The sequence below is a fragment of the Saimiri boliviensis genome, chromosome X (assembly GCF_048565385.1).
Source record: "Saimiri boliviensis isolate mSaiBol1 chromosome X, mSaiBol1.pri, whole genome shotgun sequence".
Classification (NCBI taxonomy): Eukaryota; Metazoa; Chordata; class Mammalia; order Primates; family Cebidae; genus Saimiri; species Saimiri boliviensis.
The window spans coordinates 64571960-64592593 of NC_133470.1; the positions used below are offsets into that span (position 1 = coordinate 64571960).

At 39.9% G+C, this 20634-nt stretch overlaps 1 pseudogene; it reads right to left on the reverse strand.

Annotated features, from left to right (window-relative positions):
- Positions 1 to 909: 909 nt before the first annotated feature.
- On the reverse strand, positions 910 to 1763 carry LOC101052396 (vacuolar protein sorting-associated protein 26B pseudogene; annotated as a pseudogene).
- Between the last annotated feature and the right edge of the window lie 18871 nt (positions 1764 to 20634).

Here is a 20634-nt window from a genome sequence, read left to right on the forward strand (position 1 = left end):
GAGGTGGAGGGATCAAGGCCCCTTCCTGGGATTGCTTCTAAAGGGAAACAGGCCCTTTTGCTAAGGGATTGTTGGGACACGTGGACCAATGCCTAGAACAGCCCAGACCTGGGGGTTACAAAGTGGAGCCATGTGAAGGCAGGCAGTTGCCATGCTCTGATCTTCCTTGGTGGACTGGGCTCAGATTCCTGGGTTCAACACTGCCACCATCCATGCATGACACTGACCCCAGGGCTTCTCTGTGCCCAAGGCCATTCCATCGGCTTCTGTTTCAGGACATTACTGACAATCCAGAGAGGATGGAGAAGGGAGGTGCTTGGGTCCCAGCAGTGAGGGTCCAGAAGGAGGTGGCCTGTGGGAACTTGAGATCACCACATCCAAGATTCCCAAAAAGGTAGCTTCCCAATCACGGGTCTTCCCCCTGTCATTTAGTGGGGGCTGGCCCCACTCCTGCCACTACTTCAGGGACAGTAGAGAGGAGTACAAGACGTGACCACCCAGGGCCCTGTTGGCAGCTCAGAATCCTAGGGACATGCTTATATTCTGTATCAGGAAGCTTGGAGAGCCAGGAGAGAAAGATGTGTGCTCTCTACTCTCCCTCCTGTAAGACACAAGGCAGCCCTGTGAGGAAGGCCTTGACAGAAGGCTCATGTTCCCCAGATAGGCTGCTTTCCAGGATGCTACCTTTCCTATCCGACATCAGCTGCAGAATCCCAAGGAGAGACTGCTTCCCACCCCAAGTCCCTTGGGTTCTCCAGAGAAAATAATTTAAGTCAAAAACATGATTTGTTTTCAGGTTGCAAGTAACAGGTCAACTGAGCCTCATAAGGTCCACTCCCACCCCCAGATGCTGGTGTTGGTAGATGAGGGTGCTGGATGGACGCCCAGCAGCTTCTTGGCCTTGGCAGCCTACTGCTTGCAGTTGTTGTCAGACAGCTGGCTTGGGTTCTGCACCTCATCCAGGGAGGTGGTGCCCTCGAAGCGCTCTCAGGCGATGGCCGCCTGGTGGGACATGCTCCTCTGTACGATGTCACCCTTCTGCCACAACACCACTTCCTGCTGCTTGAAGTAGCGCCATTCATCCTCGTCTATCAGCACCAGGTTGAGGTAATAGCACACAGGGAACTTCTTGTTGATGTCCCTCACGGTGGGCATGAGCTCTTACCCTGCCAGGAAGAGCCAGATTGGGATGGACTCTCCTCTCACTGGTGGCCCATCCATGATCTCATACTTCGCTATTGTGTCATTCTTGTGATACACGTTGGGGCCTGTACCCGCCATTTCCTGCTTGATGATGTCTATCTCCATGTGCTTGATTTTGATTCTCACCAGCAGAAAGTATATCTTCCCTACAATGACATCTTTCAAGTGGTATTTGGATTTATTGTACTCAAATTCAATGTGCAGACAGTCCTCAATGCTAACCTCCATCTTGATGGAAAAGTTCAGCTCCAGGTATGGGCTGAGTGTGTGAACTACAATGTCCACCTCTTTGACAACCTCATTGAGGCAGCGACTGATGGTAACTCAAAGGAAATAGTGATCTGCCCAGTGAACTCTATCTTGATGCCCTGGTGCTCCAGTCGCTTGTTGGAGTTCTTGAGCACAAGGCTCACCTTCCCAGAGACCGTCTCTCCGTCGTAGAAGAGGAAATATTTCTCCCTCTTCCCATCCTCCATCTTGTGCTCGGCCCGCTTCCTACTCTCTGCATTGTTCAGAAGGATTTCCACCACTATGCTCTGTCGGAAGTTGAAGAAGCTCATCGCACTGCTGGACAGGGCGCGTGTAGGTAAGGACTGCTCCCTTGCACCGGGGCGCGGGCTGCCCTAAGGAGGGAATGCCAGAGGGCCCGAAGTGCGAGTGAGCTTGGCTGCTGCGCACTGCCCGGCTCTGCCACTGGCACGGGGCAGTGGGCACCGACAGACAGCATGCTCCACGCGAGAGGGGCACGGCTGGAGGTGGGTGGATGCAGGCTGCAGCACCTAGCAGCAATGCACCAAGGAGCAGTGCCCTGCGCTGAGCCAGTCCCAGCCAGTCCAGCGGCTGGTGGCAGTAAGTGGGCGAGGGTTGGTGATGCAATTCTGTGGAGGGTAGCCACACTGGGCCAGGTATACCTGGCGTAGGCCTGCCGGGTAGGGTCCAGCGTCGAGCAGCGCTGCAACCTGCCCAGCCTCTGGCGGTGCAACTCACCCTGGGTTTTTCTTTTCTACCACAAAGTCGAGTTGCAAATTTTTTAAACCTGTTACCCTCGACTTCCCTTTTAAACATAAGTTCTGGTTTCAATTTCTTTGTTAATGCATAGGACTGTACACTGTTAGGAGCAGCCAGACAACGTTTTGAATGCTTTGTTGCTTAGAAATTTTTTTATACCAGATGCCCTAAATAACTTCGTTTTTTTTTTGTTTGTTTGTTTTTTGTTTTTTGTTTTTTGTTTTTTTGTTTTTTTTAAAAAAGGGAAAGAGAAGGAAAGAAGGAAAGATGGAGAAAGAAAAGAAAATAGAAAGAAACAAAAGAAAGAAAAAGAGAGAGAAAGAGGCAGAGAGAGAGTGAGAGAGAACAGAAGTCTTGCTCTGTTGCCCAGGCTGGAATGCAGTGCTGTAATCATAGCTCAGTGCAGCCTCAAACTCCTCACCTCAAGCCACCCTACCACCTCAGGCTACCCTACCAAGTATCTGATACTACAGGCATGCACCTCTGTGCCAGGCTAATTGAAAATAAAAATTTCATTTTCTTTTTTCTTTTTTTTTTTGAAAACTGTTTTCTAAAGTGACTATCTTGTTTTGTATTTCCACCAGAAACATGTTTTGCTCCAGTTGTCCCATATATTCACCAGCATGTTGTATTATCAGTTGTTTTATTTAGCAATTCTGAAAGGTGTATAGTAGTGTCTTAATTTGATTTTATTTTGCACTTCCCTAATGAGCTATGATGCTGAGTATTTTCTTTTTTTGTGATTATTTTAATTTAATATAAATTAAATTAAACATATAATTTCTCAGTTGCACTAATCACATTTCAGAGGCTCAAAGGCCACGTGTAGTTAGTGGCTATCTTATTGGATGGCACAGATTATCAGCACAGAGCTCTGAGTCTTGATAGAATTGGCTGTGGAAGCTGTCAGTGAAACACACTGTCTTTTCAAGGGGAAGGGAGGGAGCCACGTCAGCTCCCCTGCCAGGCCAGCAGGAAAGTGATCTACCTCCAAGTCACAGTCCTAACCCAGTGTTCCAGCTATTCATATCAGATAGACACCTCTTTTCACTAGCAGAAATGTTGATGTTTTACATAGAGAAGGATCATGACTCTACCCCTCATTCAACCCTGAGCCTGGAGGGCACTCCCCTGTGGATGCAGTCACCCTGAAGTTCTCAGAGAGGCTATCTACAGGTTCACCTAACACTGAGCTCTTATGAGAGAAGCCTCAGTTATGTTGGCATTGGTGGGCAAGGGGAAGAGGTCACCTTCTCTAGTGCCCTTCACGAGTACCAGGACTGCTTATTTGGGCAGAGCCACAGACTTTCCTCACTGAGTCTAGTATTGCTCCTGTGCCTGTGCTTAATGAAACTTTTCACAAGCAGAAAGTTCTGGAACTCAAAGCCTGCTGTCTGGATTCTTTTGTCCCACAGGGTACTTTCTTGATGTCGTACACTCTCCCCTCCCCTAGGAGTAAGAGTCCCCAAGGGAAAGACTACTGTGAATCCTGCTGCTATTCTTGGTCTAGCGACGTGGTAGATCTGCCATGCTCCAGGATGGTGCTGGGGCATGTCTGCAAGGGATCTAGTGATATCACATTTCTTCAAGTCTCCCAGAAGCAGGTACCAGAACCAACTCTAACTCTCCTGCCACCCCAATCAGTGAGATTTCCTTGGTTATAAATAGCCTTAGTGTGTTGGTTTTTTTCAAATGCCAATTGTAGTAGTAATGAACTGATCATGTGTATACTCAAGACTTCTTGGCTAACCAGGATGCTGCAGGCAATGGTGATAGCTGAGATTTTGTACAAGTTTTCTTGTACCTGGGAACTGTGTTACTTTGCTCATATATAGTGTATTGGACCATGTTGGTTGGCCTCCAGCCAGGAGGTGGTGCTTGTAAGAGAGCATCAGCTGCAGTGGTAGTGGTGGGAATTGTGCCTGCCTTATATTACTCATTTCTGAGGTAGGATCAGAAATGGCTCCCCCTCCATCCTTGCTGGAGTATGGGAGTGCATGTAAAACATATCCTGATGCTGCTCCTTCTCGTGTACTCTCCACCACTCACTTGTGTCTCAGGCAATCCGCAGAGCTGTAGAGCTCCCAAAAGTTTCTGCATTTTGTGTTAAGCTAGCATGTCAGGTGGAATGGCAAAGCCAAGCAGGGGCTGAGTCAGGCAAGTCTGCACTTTGGCTCCCCATGTGTGAGTGTAAGCAGCAGCACCAGTGGGGATCAGATGGCCAGTTATCTGGTCACTGATGTAATGTTCCATGGAGGAGTGCAGCTGCCTCCACTACACAGAAGAATCTGCATTCAGGGGAGGGGGTAGCAGGTAGCAGTAAGCCCCACCCAGCTCTCACACACCTTAGTGTTCCACTAGCAGCAGCTAGCTAGATTCTAGGCAGTCTATACTCAGAACTCAAAACTGCTCCAGGCAATGAGTCTTTTTCCCCAAGACAGAAAGGATGGCTTTAAGGCCAGGGCCCAACCACTCCACTCTTGCACCTGTAACTATAGCACTCTTTTTCCTTGCTCCTCCCTTCTGGTCAAGGGGGTTTGTCCCCAGTTGAGATTATACCATGAATCTCAGTTGGGAGCTTCTATCAATCTGGGACTGCCACCTGAGTTACCTAGCTGACTTCTGCAGGATTCCTTGTGAGGTAGGATCAGAAATGGCTCCCCCTCCATCCTTGCTGGAGTCTGGGAGTGCATGTAAAACATATCCTGATGCTGCTCCTTCTCATGTACTCTCCACCGCTCACTAAATCAGCTCTAGCACTGGATAGAGTTAAGACCTTCCACTGTGGGCTGCTTGCCAGGTTCCCCAGTGGAGAGTATATCCTGGAGGCAGTCTCTCTCTTCATTACACTCTGAGGACTTAACAATTATCTTCCTAGCTCATGGTGTAGGCTGCAGCCCACTGCTTCTTTCAGAGGATCTGTGGTTTCTTTCTGTTGTCCTGTTAAGTTTCTGTGTTGCTTCTTGAAAAAAAGTTCACAGCTTGTCACTACATAACCATATTGATTGGCCTCCAGCCAAGAGATGGTGCTTGTAAGAGAACACCAGCCGCAGTGGTAGTGGTGGGAATTGTGCCTGCCTTTATTATCCAAGGAAAGTAATCTGGTGTCTCAGGCAATGAGCAACACCATAACACTCTGTGTTCTGTGTTAAGCTACCAGAGCAAGTGGAAGGACAAAACCAAGTGGGGACTGATGGTGTTTTATAAGGGTTATTCACGTAGTTTGTTTCTTTTCATGGCTGAATAATATTTGATTGCATGGATATACTACATTTTGTAGTAGTTGGTAGACATGTGGGTTGTTTCTACTTTTTTGCTATATACACTGTGTATACATCTTTCTTTCTTCTTTTTTTTTTTTTTTTTTTTTTTTTTTTTGAGACAGAGTCTCTGTTAGCCAGGCTGGAGTGCAGTGGTGCAACCTCCACCTCTCTGGTTTAAGCAATTCCCCTGCCTCAGCCTCCTGAGTAACTTGGATTACAGGCACACGCCACCATACTTGTTAATGTTTTTGTGTTTTTAGAAGAGATGGGATTTCACCATGTGGCCAGACTGGTCTCAAATTCCTGACCTCAGGCAATCTGTCAGCCTCAGCCTCCCAAAGTGCTGGGATTACAGGTGTGACCACCAAGACCTGCCAGTATCTCTTTTCTATAGCCTTATTAAAGCAGCTACAAACATTTATTTTCTAATTTAGTTTTACTTTCAGTATATATCAAAGTTGTACTTTTTAGACCAACAAATTAACTTGAGGCAAATTATATAGCTTTCCATATACTGTTTTTCTTTAGGTGCTAATCAAAGGCTCTGAAAATGGATACTACTTTAGTAATGTCTGCTTTATGTTAAAATGGTTATTTCTTTTGCTAGATGTAAAGATTTGGTGTTAACAAAAGTGATTTTAATATGTAAATATGAATGAATGCCTTTAATTTACCCCATTTGTCTATTATTATTTGTCTGTCTTCATTTATCCTTTATAGAGGAGGATCCTTTTATGATCTTGAATACCTTTGATTAGATACTGTTGCATTTTAAGAATAAAAATAGAACTGTTTTCTCTCTTAGATTAATTCTGCTGCTGCCATGAGAAACTTAAAATCAAGAATGTGATGCATTTTTTACATTACTATATATCATACATACACCACAGGTTGCTTTGATACCTTTTCTGTAGCACAGCCACTAACAAGAGTGAGTGAATTATAATATTCTCTTTGGGAGGGAATAAGTAAAAGTAACTAATTCTTAGCTGGTATTAGCCTATGAAAGACAATAAATTAGAAACATAAGAATTCTGTTAATAGTACACTTTTTGGCCTTAAATGTCTTCTACTACTGAAAATAGTTTACGTCTCAGCTTTGTTTCTATTACTTCCTCTCTCTGACTCAGAAAGAAAAATTGGGAAGAATGACTTAAAAGACGTACTGTCATTGATTTGTTGCTGAACTTTTAGAAAACATTTGTCTATGTAAGCTGGGGACTTATTTTTTGTTTTTATATACAGGAGAAAAAATGCTGCCCTGAACCAATCATATTTAGTTTACACCAAATCAATAAATAATTCAGCTATTCTCTTTCTCTTGTATATTTTTACTTAGCAAAGGAAAACTTTAGGAAGAATGCTGCTTGACAAGAAGAAAATTCATTTCTCAAGCACATGCCCAAAGTTGAAGGTGATTGAACCCAAAATAATGAGTGGGAGACACCAAATGAAGTGGAGGAATATGAGAAAGATATGTGGTCCAGTGCTATCTGGTTATATTTTGATGTTGCCAGTATCGCAAAACCAAAATTTTAATTTGCTTATTTAATATATTGCTTGGCCAGAGATCTATTTTTATATCAATGTGCCTTGCATGTACATTTAAAAAAATTGGAAAGGTCATGTAGTGATGCCTGAGATACTTGATGATTCTTACCACCTCACTAATTTTTATGCAGCATGAAATGCTCATTCTATTGTCCAACTGGTGCTCTCTGTTTAAAGTTATAGATCTTGTCAAACTGGAACTATTTTATAAGCTGTGGAAGAGATTTAGTTTTTTTGTTGTATGTTTTTTGTTCTTTTTCATATATATATATAATTATAATTGCACTTTAGGTTCTGGGGTACATGTGCAAAACATGCAAGATTGTTGCATAGGTACATACATGGCAATGTGGTTTTCTGCCTCCATCACCCTGTCATCTATATTTGGCATTTCTCATCATGTTATCCTTCCCCAACCTCCCTACCCCCCAGTGACACTCCCTGATTCTCCCCAATAGACGCCATTGTGTAATGCTTACCTTCCTGTGTCTATGTGTTCTCAGTGTTCAAAGCCTGCCTATAAGTGAGAGCATGTGGTGTTTGAATTTCTGTTCTTGTGTCAGTTTGCTGAGAATGATGGTTTCCAGGTTCATCCATGTCCCTACAAAGGACACAAACTCATAATTTTTTATGGCTGCATAGTATTCCATGGTGTGTATGTGCCACATTTTCCTTGTCAACTCCAGCTCTTTGCTACTATAAAGAGTACCACAATGAACATAGGTGTGCATGTGTCTTTATAATAGAAGAATTTATAATCTGTTGGATATATACCAAGTAATGGCATTGCTGAGTCAAATGGAATTTGTATTTCTAGGTCCTTGAGGAAGCTCCACACTCTCTTCCACAATGATTGAACTAATTTACACTCCCACCAACAGTGTAAAAGTGTTCCTATTTCTCCACATCTTCTCCAGCATCTGTTGTCTCCATATTTTTTAACGATTGCCGTTCTAACTGGCATGAGGTGGTATCTCAATGTGGTGTTGATTGGCTTTACTCTAGCGACCAGTGACAATGAGCATTTTTTCATCTGTTTGTTGGCCTCATAATTATCTTCTTTTGAAAAGTGTCAGTTCATATCCTTCGACCACTTTTGAGTGTTTTTGTTTGTTTGTTTGTTTGTTTGTTTGTTTGTTTGTTTTTCTTGTAAACCTGTTTTAGTTCTTTGCAGATTCTGGATATTAGCCATTTCTCAGATGGGTAGAGAGCAAACACTTTTTTCCCATTTTGTTAGTTGCTGGTTCAGTCTAATGATTGTTTCTTGTGCTGTACAGAAGTTCTGGAGTTTAATTAGGTCCCATTTGTCTATTTTGGCTTTTATTGCCGATGCTTTTAGTGTTTAAGTCATGAAGTCCTTGCCTATGCCTATGCCCTGGATGGTTTTGCCTAGGTTTTTTTCTAGGGATTTTATGGTGTTAGGTCTTATGTTTAACTCTTTAATCCATCTAGAGTTAATTTTAGTGGAAGGTGTCAGGAAGGGGTCCAGTTTCTGCTTTCTGCACGTGGCTAGCCAGTTTTTCCAACACCATTTATTAAACAAGGAATCCTTTCTCCATTGCTTGTTTTTGTCAGATTTGTCAAAGATCAGATGGTTGTAGATGTATGACATTGCCTCCGAGGCCTCTGTTCTGTTCCATTGGTCTATATCTTTGTTTTGGTACCAGTATCATGCTGTTTTGTTTACTGCGGCCTTGCAATATAGTTTGAAGTAAGGCTGCGTGATGCCTTCAGCTTTGTTCTTTTTGCTTAGAATTGTTTTGGCTATGTGAGCTCTCTTTTGGTTCCATATGAAGTTTAAGGTGATTTTTTCCAGTTCTGTGAAGAAGGTCATTGGTACCTTGATGGGGATAGCATTAAATGTATATTTACACTGAGTTTTGTCAAAGCCCTTCTCTGCATCTATTGAGATAATCATGTGGTTTTTGTCTTTGGTTCTGTTTATGTGGTGAATTACTTTTGGCAGTATGGCCATTTTCATATTGATTCTTCCTAACCATGAGCATGGAATGTGTCACCATCTGTTTATGTCCTCTCTTATTTCCTTGAGCAGTGGTTTGTAGTTCTCCTGGAAGAAGTCCTTTGCATCTGTTGTTAGCTGTAATCCTCGGTATTTTATTCTTTTTGTAGCAATTGATTTGTCTCTCTGTTAGTCTGTTATTGGTGTATAGAAATGCGTGTGATTTCTACACATTGTTTTTCTATCCTGAGACTTTGCTGAAGTTGCTTATCAGTTTAAGGAGATTTTGTGCTGAGACCATGGGGTCTTCTAAATATAGAATCATGTCGTCTGCAAATAGAGACATTTTGACTTCCTTCTTTCCTAATTTAATACCCTTTATTTTTTTCTTGCCTAATTGCTCTAGCTAGAACTTCCAATACTATATTGAATATGGGTGATGACAGAGGGCATCCTTGTCTTGTGCCAGATTTCAAAGGGAATGCTTCCAGTTATTGCCTATTCAGTATGATATTAGCTGTAGGTTTGTCACAAATAGCTTTTATTATTTTAAGGTATGATCCTTCAATAACTAGTTTATTGAGAGTTCTTAGCATAAAGTGCTGCTGAGTTTTGTCAAAGCCCTTCTCTGCATCTATTGAGATAATCATGTGGTTTTCGTCTTTGGTTCTGTTTATATGGTAAATTACATTCATAGACTTGCATAAGTTGAACCAGCCTTGCATCCCCAGGATGAAGCTTATTTGATCGTGGTGGATAAGATTTTGATGTGCTGTTGCAATCGGTTTGCAGTATTTTACTGAAGATTTTTGCATCTATGTTCATCACAGATATTGGCGTATAGTTTTCTTTTTTTGCTGAGTCTGTGCTGGGTTTTGGTGTCAGAATGATATTGGTCTCATAAAATGATTTGGGAAGTATTTCTTCCTTTTGTATTGGTTTGAATAGTTTCAGAAGGAATGGTACCAGCTCTTCTTTGTACATCTGGTAGAATTCATCTGTGAACCCGTCTGGACCTGGACTTTTTTTGGTTGATAGGCTATTAATTGCTGCCTCACCTTCAGCCCTTGTTACTGGACAGTTCAAGCTTTCAACTTCTTCCTGGTTTACACTTGGGATGGTGCAAGTGTCCAGGAATATATCCACTTCTTTCAGGTTTACTGGATTATGTGCATACAGTTGTTTGTAGTAATCTCTGATGGTAGTTGGTATTTCTGTGGAAATTCTGGTGATATCCCTTCTTCATTTTTTATTGCATCTATTTGAATATTCTTTTTTATTGATCTGGTTAGCGATCTGTCTATTTTATTTATCTTTTTAAAAAATCAGCTCCTGGATTTATAGATTTTTGAAGGGTTTGTTGTGTCTCTATCTCCTTCAGTTCTCCTCTGATCTTAGTTATTTCTTTTCTTCTGCTAGCTTTTGAGTTTTTTTGATCTTGCTCCTCTAGCTCTTTCAGTTTTGATGATAGGGTGTCGATTTTGATCTTTCCTGACTTCTGATGTGGGCATTTCCTTCTATAAATTTCCCTCCAGACACTGCTTTAAATGCATCCCAGAGATTCTTGCACATTGTGTCTTCATTCTCATTGGTTTTGAAGAACATCTTTATTTCTGCCTTCATTTCATTGTTTATCCAGTCAACATCCAGGAGCCAGTTGTTCAGTTTTCATGAAATTGTGCAATTCTGAGTTAGTTTCTTAATTCTGAGTTCTAATTTGATTGCCCTGTGGTCTGAGAGACTGTTTGTTATGATTTCCGTTATTTTGCATTTGCTGAGGAGTGATTTTCTTCCAATTATGTGGTCAATTTTAGAGTAGATGTCATGCAGTGCTGAGAAGAATGATTATTCTGTGGATTTGGATTGCAGATTTCTGTAGATGTCGATTAGTTCTGCTTGGTCCATATCTGAGTTCAAGTCCTGCATATCCCTGTTAATTTTATGTCTCGTCAATCTATCTAATATTGACAGTGGAGTGTTAAAGTCTCACACTATTGTTGTGTGGAAGTCCAAGTCTCTTTGTAGGTCATTAAGAACTTGCTTTATATGCCTGGGTGCTCCTGTATTGGGTGTGTATATATTTAGGATTATTAGTTCTTCTTGATGCATTCATCCTTTTACCATTATGTAATGCCCTTCTTGGTCTCTTTTGATCTTTGTTGGTTTAAAATCCATTTTATCAGAGAGGTTTAAAATCCATTTTATCAGAGACTAGGATTGGAAATCTTGCTTTTTTTCCTCTTCATTTGCTTGATAAATCTTCCTTCATCCCTTTATTTTTAGCCTATGTGTGTCCTTGCACATGAGATGGGTTTTCTGAATACAGCACACCAATGAGTCTTGACTTATTATCCAATTTGCCAATCTGTGTCTTTTGATTGGGGCATTTAGCCTGTTTACATTTAAGGTTAATTTTGTTATGTGTGAATTTGATCCTGCCATTTTGATGCTAGCTGGATGTTTTGCCCATTAGTTGACATAATTTTTTAATTGTGTTGATGGTCTTTACCATTTGGTATGTTTTTGTAGTGGCTGGTACTGGTTGTTCCTTTTCTCGTTTAGTGCTTCTTTCAGGAGCTCTGGTGAGAGAGGCCTGGTGGTGATGAAATATCTGAGCAATTGCTTGTCCATAAAGGATTTTCTTTCTCCTTCACTTATGAAGCTTAGCTTGACTGGATATGAAATTTTAGGTTGAAAGTGCTTTTCTTTAAGGATGTTGAATATTGGCCCCCACTCTCTTCTGGCTTGTAGGGTGTCTGCTGAGACATCCACTGTGAGTCTGATGGGCTTTCCTTTGTGGATAATCGGACCTTCCTCTCTGACTACGCTTAGCAATTTTTCCTTCATTTCAACCCTGGTGAATCTGACGGTTATTTGCCTTGGGATTGCTCTTATTGAGGAATATCTTTGTTGTGTTCTCTGTATTTCCTGGACTTGTATGGTGGCCTGTCTTGCTAGATTGTGGAAGTTCTCCTGGATAATATCCTGAAGAGTGTTTTCCAGCTTGGATTCATTCTCTCTGTCACATTCATGTACACCTATCAAATGTAGATTAGTTCTTTTCATATAATCCTGTATTTCTTCGAGGATTTGTTCATTTCTTTTCACTCTTTTTTCTTTGTTCTTGCCTTCTCATTTTATTTCATTAAGTTGATCTTCGACCTCTGATATCCTTTCTTCTGCTATTGAAACTTGTGTATGCTTCACGAAGTTTTCGTGGTGTGTTTTTCATCTCCATGAAATCATTTATATTCTTCTCTAAGCTGTTTATTCTAGTTAGCATCTCATCTAACCTTTTCTCTAGGTCCTTAGTTTCTTGGATTGGGTTAGCACATGGCTTTTTGCTCTGAGAAGTTTGTTATTACCCACTTTCCAAAGCCTGTTCCTCTCAATTATCAGATTCATTCTCCATCCATCTTTGATCCCTAGCTGTGAGGAGTTCTGATCTCTTGGAGGAGGAGAGGCATTCTGGTTTTTGTTTTCATCCTTTTTTGCACTAGTTTCTTCCCATCTTAGTGGCTTTATCTACCTGTGGTCTTTGTAGTTAGTGACTTTCAGATCGGGTCTCTGAGTGCACATCCTTTTCATTGACATTGAAGCTATCTGATTGTGTTTCTTAGTTTTCCTTCTAACAGTCAGGCCCCTCTGCTGTAGGACTGCTGCAGCTCCAGTCTAGACCCTGCTTGCATTTGGATCACCCACAGGGGCTGCAGAACAGTAAGGATTGTTGCCAGTTTCTTCTTCTGTTATCTTTATTTCAGAAGGGTACCCACCAGAAGTAGATCTGAACTCTTCTTTATGAGGTGTCTCTTTAGGTTTATGGGGGTTGGGGAGCTGCTTGAGGAGACAGTCTGTCCCTTATAGGAGCTCAAGTGCTGTGCTGGGAGTACCATTGTTCCATGCAGAGCTGCTGGTCAGGTACCTTTAAGTCTGCTGCAGCTGAACTCATAACCACCTCTTGTCCCAGGTGCTCTGTCCTACGAAGGTGGGCTTTATTTACAAGTTTCTGACGTGCTGCTGACTTTTTTCTTAGATGCCCTGCCCCACATGGAGTAGTCTAGTCACAGTCTGCCAGCAGAGGTGTTGTTGAGCTGCCGCAGGCTCTGCCCAGCTGCTATGTGAACTGCTTTGGTATTCACGGACTGCCTTGGTAGTGGCAGATGCCCTTTCCCCAACTTAGCTGGACCATCCTTGGTCCAGCTGTGCTTTCTGCTAAACTCTCAAACCAGAGTGTTTCAGATTGCTTGTTTTGTTGGTGTTGTACCCGCTGAGCCAGATCGCCTGGCTCCCTGTCTCAGCCCCCTGCATTTCAGTTGAATTGGTCTGTCTCCCAGGCATTCCAGGTGCCAGTTGAAACAGCAGCCCAGATTTGTGTGAGTTTCTATGTGCCAACGTGTGGCACCAGCTGAAATAGCCATGCTGAAAACTCCTGGCACTTTTGAGCCTGGGAACCTCCTGGTCTGTGGGCAATGAAAACTTGTTTGGAAATATGGTGAGCTCTCACTCTCTGCATTTCTCTTGCTGGAAACTGCACTACGGAGCTGTTCCTATTTGGCCGTCTTGGATCCTTCTATCTTTTTTATTCTTAGTCTGTAAGTGACTATTCCATAGTGAGAAATAGTAAACGGATTGTTCCCTCCCTTTTCTTCTCCCCTCAGCACCTTCTTCAAGTAACATGATGATGCCATTTCTTCAGCATTTTGGGAAACGTTTTAGCATGCTTTTTTTTTTTAAGTATTTTAAAGAAGTGTTATACAAAGCAGAAAGTTTCCTGTTTCTGTGCAGAAAACAGAAACTGGATCCCTACCAGTCACCTTACACTAAAATTAACTCCAGATGGATCAAAGATTTAAACATAAAACCTAACACCATAAAAACACTAGAAGAAAACGTAGGCACAACCATCCAGGACATAGGCATAGGCAAGGACTTCATGACTAAAACACCAAAAGCAATGGCAATAAAAGCCAGGATAGACAAATGGGATCTAATTAAACTCCAGAGCTTCTGTACAGCAAAAGAAACCATCATTAGAGTGAATCAGCAACCAACAGAATGGGAAAAAAATTTTGCAATCTACCCATCTAACAAATGGCTAATATACAGAATCTACAAAGAACTAAAACAGATATACAAGAAAAAGATAACCCCATTCAAAAGTGGGTGAAGAATATGAACAGACTCTTTTCAAAAGAGGACATATATGAGGCCAACAAACATATGAAAAAATGCTCATCATCAATGGTCATTAGAGAAATGCAAATCAAAACCACACTGAGATATCATCTCATGCCAGTTAGGATGGTGATCATTAAAAAATCTGGAGACAACAGATGCTGGAGAGGATGTGGAGAAATAGGAACACTCTCACACAGTTGGTGGGAGTGTAAATTCATTCAACCATTGTGGAAGACAGTTTGGCAATTTCTCAAGGATCTACAAATGGGAATTCCATTTGACCCAGCAATCCCATTACTGGGTATATACCCAAAGAACTATAAATCATTCTACTATAAAGACACATGCACACTTATGTTCATTGCAGCCCTGTGTACAATAGCAAAGACGTGGAACCAACCGAAATTCCCATCAATGATAGACTGGACAAAGAAAATGTGGTACATATACACCATGGAATACTACGCAGCCGTAAAAAAGCAGTGAGTTTGTGTCCTTTGTAGGGACTTGGATGAATCTGAAAACTATTATTCTCAGCAACCTGACACAAGGACAGAAAGCCACGCACCATATGTTCTCACTCATAGGTAGGTGTTGAACAACAAGAACATGAGGACTCAGGGAGAGGAGCATCACACACAGGGGATAGTTTGTGGGGTAGGGGAAAGACAATGGGGGTGTGGATGGAGGGGAGGGTGGTGAGGTATAACATGGGGAGAAATGCCAGATATATTATGCACCAAAAGTAAAATAATTTTTTTAAAAAAGAAAGAACCACGGGCCAATAGTTTTTATGAACATTAATACAAAGATTCTCAATTAAATACTAGCAAACCAAATTTCATAACATAATAAAAAGATTGTTCATCATGACCATGTTGGATTTATCCTAGGAATGGAAGCATGCCTTACCATATGCAAATCAATCACTGGGCTACATCATGTCAAAAGAATGAAAAACAAAAACCATATGATCATTTTAATTGATGCTGAAAAATCATTTGATAAAATTCAGCATCCCTTTATGACAAAACACGTCAAAACTGGGTACAGAGGGAACATACCTCAACACACTAAAAGCCATATGTCACAGACACACAGCTAGTATCATACTGATTCAGGAAAACCTGCCAGCAATTTTTTTTTCTAAGATCTAGGACATGAGAGTGATCCTCACTTTCATCATTGGTATTCAACCTGGTACTGGAATTCCTAGTTAGAACAGGCAAGAAAAAGAAGTAAATGGCATTTATGTTGGAAAGGAAGAAGTAAAACTATCTCTGTTTGCAGATGAAATAATCTTATATTTGAAAAAAAAACGTGAAGATTCCACCAAAAAACTATTCAAACTAGTAAACAAAATTGGAGGATACAAAACAAACATACCAAAATTAGTAGCATTTCCATATGCCAGCAGTGAAAAATCTGAAAAATAAATAAGAAAACAATCTTATTTAAAATAGCCACAAATAAAACAAAATACCTATAAATTAACTTAACCAAAGAAGTGATAAATCATGGGAGAAAAATTTTAACTTACCTAGAGCTAAAACAGATTTAGAAAGCATAGCAAAATATAAAAGTAGAAGAAACAGTGGAAAGAGCCCTGTAGGCACTCCTGATTTTCAGCTTGAGCTCATATAAGTCATCCCTGTCTTCATCTCACAGGGTTCCTTGGTGTACACAGCCATTGGAATTAAGGAAGGGCCACAGGGTGAAAGAAGCTTCTAGCTGAACTTTGTAATAATTTTGACCAAACATGAATATTCTTGAGCAGAATCCAATGGGCAAAGGGAAAGTGCAAGCTGTGTACACAGGAGCTGCAGCCAATGATGCTTGCTTTCTTAGCCAGAAGGCTTGTAACCTGGAGCAAGATTTCAGCCCTGTTCACTGGTTGCCTGGATGTAAACTCAGCATTCTTTGCAGGACAGGGTGGGAGTGAGACTGCGTTTGCTGGCTATGTAGGACTTGGGTAAGGGCTGTCACTGCTGGCTTTTTCCCACTTCCCCGGTGACCTGTATGACACAGGAGAGGCAGCCATAATTCCTTTTGGAACATAACTCCATTGGCCTGAGAGCCACCCCCACATATTCCATAGTGGCTTCAGCAAGCCCTCCTTGAGGAGATTCTGAGCTCTAACCCATACAGGCCTGTGCCCACCTGATGGTTTTTCTTTACCCACCTTGGTAGCTTAAGACAAAAGACAGAAATTGTTGGAAGTTCTGTGGCACCACTCATCACCTGAAAACTGAATGCTTATACATTTCAATATAGGGCAAGACTATATCCGCCTTCTACTACTACAGCTGATGCTCTCTTGGAAGCACAACCTTTTAGCTCAAGACCTACCAACTTAAATACTTAATAAAGAACAAAGCCCCCAAGAAGTTTGAAATTATGATAAATGACCAAACCTAAGAATAATTGGTGTTCCCAAGAAAGATGAGAAATCTAAAACTTTGGAAAAGTTGTTTGAGGGAATAATTAAGAAGAAATTCCCTGGCCTTCCTAGAGATCTAGAAATAGAAATACAAGAAGCTCAAAGAACAGTTGAAAAATGCATAACAAGATTATCACTTTGGTATACTCATCAGGTTGTCTAAAGTCAAGATGAAGGAAAGAATCTTAAGAACTGTGAGGGAAAAGCATTAGAAAACATGTAAAGAAAAAACTATTATACTAACGGCAGATTTCTCAGCAGAAACTCTATAGCCAGAAAGAATTGGGGTCCCATCTTTAGCCTTCTTAAACAAAACAGTATCAGCCAAGAATGTTGTATCCAGCTGTAAATCTTGAAGCAAAACCTGGAAATATATGCTAAAATAGAACCTTCTTAAAACATAAATCTCACACTTCCTGTAAAAAAAAATAACACAATGAAAAAAGAAAACAATGTATTTTGACAACAACTAGCATGATGAATACTGTACTACCTATCACCTTAATACTAATGTTGAATGTAAATGGCCTAAGTGCTTCTCTTAAAAGAACATGGCAGAATGGATAAAAATCAACGGACCAAGTATCTGCCATCTTTAAGACACTCATCTAATACATAAGGACTCACATAAACAAGTAAAAAAGTGGAAAAAGATATTTCATGCAATTGGAAACAAAAAGTGAGTAGGAATAGCTATTCTCATATTAAAAAGAAAAAAGCAGACATTAAAGCAATAAAAGTTAAAAAAGAAAAAGAGGGGTATTATAAAATGATAAAAGAATTAATCTAATAGGAAAACATCACAATCCTAAATATGTATGCATCTAACACTGGAGCACCTAAATTTGTAAAATAATTACTACTAGGCCCAAGAAATAAGATAGATAGCAACACAATAACAGCAAAGTATTTCAATAATTCACTGACAGCACTAGACAGATCATTAAGACAGAAAGTCGCATAGGTCATCACATGTACCCCAAAACCTAAAATGCAATAAAAAATAAAATAAAATAAAATGCAATAAAAAAAGAAAGACAGAAAGTCAACAAAGAAACAATGGACCTAAATTATACCAGAGAACAAATGAAGTTCACATATATTTACAGAATTTTCTACTCAACTACTGCAGAATATACATTTTATTCATCAGCACATGGAAAATTCTCAAAGATAGAACATATGATATGCCATGAAACAAGTCTCAGTAAATTTAAGAAAATCAAACTTTTATCAGGTACTTTCTTTTATATATATATATATATATATATATATATATATATATATATATATATGTATTTGTTGTTAAATATATAAATATATATACACACACATATATATGTATGCATATATTTTTTTAAATTGTACTTTAAGCTCTGGGGTACATGTGCACATTCTGTAGAATTGTTGCATTGGTACACACATGCCATGGTGGTTATCAGGTACTGTCTGAGACCACAGTGGAATAAAATTGAACATTAACTGGAAAAGGAACACTAAAAACTTTATAAATATATGGAAATTAAATAATCTCCTGAATTATTTTTGGCTCAACATTGATATCAAAATGGAAATTTAAAAATTCTTTGAACTGAATAATGATAGTGACACAGTCTATCAAAATATTTGAGATACAGCAAAAATGTTGCTAATAGGAAGGTTCAAAGCATTTAACACCTACATCAAAAAGTCTGGAAGAGTGCAAATAGACAATCTAAGCTCACATCACAATGAACTAGAGAAATAAGTATCAACCAAACCCAAAGCTAACAGAGAAAAAGAAATAACAAAGATCAGAGCAGAACTAAATGATCCTAAAACAAAAAATAACCCACAAAAAATAAAACAAACAAAAAGATGTTTCTGTGAGAAGATAAACAAAATAAACAGATCATTAGTGAGATTAACTGATAAAAAGAGTAAAGACGCAAATAAGCTCAATTAGAAGAAACAAAACAAGAATTATTACAACAGCTACCACAGAAATAAAAAAGAACACTTAAGGGTACTATGAACACCTTTGCACACAAGAACTAAAATATCTACAGGAGATGGATAAATTCATGGAATGATAAAACTCTCCTAGATTTAGTTAGGACTAAATAGAAACTCTGAACAGATCAATAAAAAGTAGAAAGATTGAAATGGTAATTTTAAAAATTAGCCAACAAAAAATGTCCAGGATCAGATGGATTCATAGCTGAATTCTATCAGACATTCAAAGAAGAATTGGTACTGAAGCTATTGGAAACTATTACAAAGTATAGGGAAAGAGGGAATCCTTCATAAATGATTCTATGAAGCTAGTATTACCCTATTACCAAAATCAGAAATGGATATAATAAAAAAAAAGACAACTATGAGTGAGAACATATGGTGTTTAGCTTTCTGTTCTGTCAGTTTGCTGAGAATGATGGTTTCCAGATTCATCGAAGTCCTAAAAAGGACACAAACTCATCGTTTTTTATGGATGCACAGTATTCCATGGTGTATATGTACCACATTTTCTTTGTCCAGTCTATCATTGATGGACATTTGGGTTGGTTCCAGGTCTTTGCTACCATACACAGGGCTGCAATGAACACTTGTTTGCATGTGTCTTTATAGTAGAATGATTTATTTCTTCAGGTATATACCCAGTAATGGGATTGCTGGGTCAAGTGGAATTTCTATTTCTAGATCCTTGAGAAATTGCCACACTGTCTTCCACAATGCTTGAACTAATTTACACTCCCACCAACTGTGTGAGAGTGTTCCTATTTCTCCACATCCTCTCCAGCATCTGTTGTCTCCAGATTTTTTAATGATCGCCATTCTTGCTGGTGTGAGAGGTTATCTCAGTGTGGTTTTGATTTGCATTTCTCTAATGACCAGTGATGAATAGCATTTTTTTCATGTGTTTATTGGCCTCATATAAGTCTTGTATATCTGTTTTAGTTATTTGTACATTCTGGATATTAGCCCTTTGTCGAATGGGTAGATTGCAAAATTTTTTCCCATAATATTGGTTGCCAGTTTCCTCTAATGATTGTTTCTTTTGCTGTACAGAAGTTCTGAATTTTAATTAGATCACATTTGTCTATCTTGCTTTTGTTGCCATTGCTTTTGTGTTTTAGTCATGAAGTCCTTGCCTATGCCTATGTCCTGGATGGTTTTGCCTAAATTTTCGTCTAGTGTTTTTATGGTGTTAGGTATTAAGTTTAAATTTTTAATTCATCTGGAGTTAATTTTAGTGTAAGGCGACAAGTAGAGGTCCAGTTTCTGCTTTCTGCACATTGCTAGGCAGTTTTCCCAACACCATTTATTAAACATGGAGTCCTTTCCCTATTGCTTAATTTTGTCAGGTTTGTCAAAGATCAGATGGTTGTAGATGTGTGTTGTTTCTTCTGGGGTCTTTGTTCAGTTCCTTTGGTCTATGTGTCTGTTTTTGTATCAGTACCATGCTGTTTTTATTACTGTAACCTTGTAGTATAGTTTGAAGTCTGGCAGTGTGATGCCTCCAGCTGTTCTTTTTGCTTAGGATTGTCTTGGCTATGTGGGTCTCTTGTGATTCCATATGAATTTTAAAGTGGTTTTTTCCAGTTCTTTGAAGAAGGTCATTGGTAGCTTGATGGGGATAGCATTGAATCTGTAGATTATGTTGGGCAGTATGGCCATTTTCATGATATTAGTTCTTTCTAACTATGAGCATGGAATGTTTTTCCATCTGTTTGTGCCCTCTCTTATTTTACTGAGCAGTGGTTTGTAGATCTTCTTGAAGAGGTCCTTTACATCCTTTGTTAGTTGTATTCCTCTGTATTTTATTCTCTTTGTAGCAATTGTGAATGGGATTTCTCTCTTGATTTAGCTCTCCGTTCATCTGTTATTGATATATAGGAAGGCATGTGATTTCTGCACATTGATTTTGTATCCTGAGAGTTTGCTGAAGTTGATTATCAGTTTGAGAAGATTTGGGGCTGAGACAATGGGGTCTTCCAGATATACAATCATGCCATCTGCAAATAAAGACAGTTTGACGTCCTCCTTTTCTA